Raw genomic sequence first — 2,458 nt, forward strand, 5'->3', positions numbered from 1 at the left:
TGAAAAAAAAAAACCATAAATGTTTTTAAATAATAATGTTATTTACTAAAAACATCAAGATATCAATATTTACATACACTCCTATATATAAAGAACTATTTACACTCCTATATATAAAGAACTAATTTTAGAAAGATATACTCTCTTCAAAGAATTCTCTTCAGCCTGAGATAAGCAGTTGGAGCAACAAAAACTTAGTCATCATTTTCAACTTCAACAATTTCTGTTGTTGGCTATATATAATTTTTAGCATAAAAGTCTTCAAACTCCACTGGAATGTAGGGTTGTATTATTTTTTATGTGTGCCATTTTGTCAATTTTTATTGGTACTTTTCCTGCAGGGTAAGCTTCTTTACTTTAAAAGCATAAGTTTGAGCAACCAGTTGATCTAAAAAAAACACTATGATTCATTATAGAATCGATGAAAGGTTGGCTAATAACCTTTAATAGAAATTTTATATCATATGTGCAGCGCATGAACTCATTAAAAAGTACTGATTTTTGTTCTTTTTTATATGCTTATTTTTGGTTTTATTGGAAACAAAACCTTTTTTGTAAAATTGCGGCCACCACGACTTGAAGTCGAAAATTGTTAAAGATTTTTTTTGCCACAAATTTATCACTTTTAGAAGGTGTCTTAACAAGACCACATACTTGGTCCCTTCTGTACAGCCTTTCGTGTTGGTTTAGTTCGCGCTTTTTTATGCTAAAATCCCTATCACGCGGTTGAAAGGAGCGTCCTCTTATTGGATAGAATCGCTCAGTCTTTTAAAATTTCTTTAAACTAGTCATGGCTCAAAAAAGTATAGATAATGAATGGTTTTTATTTTTTCCTAACAATTATCTGAGAATAAGTGAAGTTCGTTGAGCTGTTTCTCTGCCTTCATTTAATAGTTAAATAGAAGGGAATACACCATATCTGGACCCTTGCCTGATTTGCCTTGGTGGTAAAAAAAAATGTGTGCTTTGTTAAGAATACAAAAAACATTAAGTGAAAGTTGCCTCAGATAGAAGGTTTCTTGCACTGGTATTTGTGGGATTTGCATGTTCTGCGTAATGTCAAAACACAATTATATAATTTGACTTCTGTCCTTGTCATTGGTTTCAATCATAAATATTTTTCCCATTTATATACATCAAGTTCAGATTGAGCACATTTTTTTGCTGCCTCATTGAGACAAGGAATTTTAACTTTAGATTAAGTTCTTGACAAGTGCAGCATATGTCAACTTACGGCCATCCAAAGGAAAGATTAATGCTTTCTTTAAAGTAGTTGAAAAACTTTTTTGTTTCCAACTTTTAACAAAAGTATTTTGCTTTAAACAGCCAATACATAGTTTTAACATTTAAAGTGGCATCTAGATAGCATATAGGCTACCCAAGATAATGGCTTTCCTTAGTTGGAAAGCTTTCGATGTACTGTCTGATAAAAAGTTTTGTTTCTTTAGACAATGCCCAGAAAAAGACGTCGAGCCGTTGTTGTAAATTGGTTGGATTTTGGTCGCGACGCAATTTAACTCAATTCCACCGATGTTCCATCATAACGTTTGTCTACCAAACGTTGGAACAACGTCGGAAAAACCTTATCGTCTAATGTCTTAATGTTAACATTAAAAAGACGTTGGAACAACGTTGGTTATTTTACGTAAAACCAACGTTAGTCTAATTAAGGTCAAAACGAAACAACGTTGCTTTCCTTACGTTTTTACTTTTGACATCAAAGCAACGTCAGTATTCCAGCGTAAACACAACATTATTTTACAAAACAAAAAAAACTGTTATTTTTAATCTGTTTTTAGGCATTATAATATGTTATACTAATATTTATCACATTATTTCTATATATTCTACAGTCAAATTAACAGGGGCACCGTCAGCATTTTTTGGTCTTTGAGATAGCTAACTTCCAGACATGGAGCAAACTCCAAACATTTATATGTTTATATTTATGTCAAATAAGGATGCTTTGCAAAAAATTGCGTTGATTGGAACTTGGGAACAAAAAAGCCCCAAAATTCTGTTACCCCTGCCCAAAACGTGAGAGAAAAAATTGATGAAATTTTTTTGCACTGCCTTTAACTAGACTTAAATTTATCGATAAATTTTAAGTTTTACAGTATTATCTCTTGGCGTTCAAAAATTAAAATTTATATGGTCATAATTTTTGAACGCTAAAATATTTTACTATAAAATTTAAAATTTTTCGATGAACATAAGACTTATATTCAGCGATAAACGCAGAATCTCTCACTTATGAAGCAACAGCTTTGTCATTACACCACTACCGGATGATTTTGTTTTTACGAGTTTTTACTCATTGATTTATTATTAGTTATTATTTTAAATATGTTATTTTCAGTACTTGGCAGTACGAAGTGTTTCCTCTGAAACCTAAATTTAAAATTATTTTTAGGAATATTAAAATCTATCCTACAAAAACAGCAACAAGACATCTAAA

Source organism: Hydra vulgaris, chromosome 02, assembly GCF_038396675.1.
Source record: "Hydra vulgaris chromosome 02, alternate assembly HydraT2T_AEP".
In the NCBI taxonomy this organism is placed as follows: Eukaryota; Metazoa; Cnidaria; class Hydrozoa; order Anthoathecata; family Hydridae; genus Hydra; species Hydra vulgaris.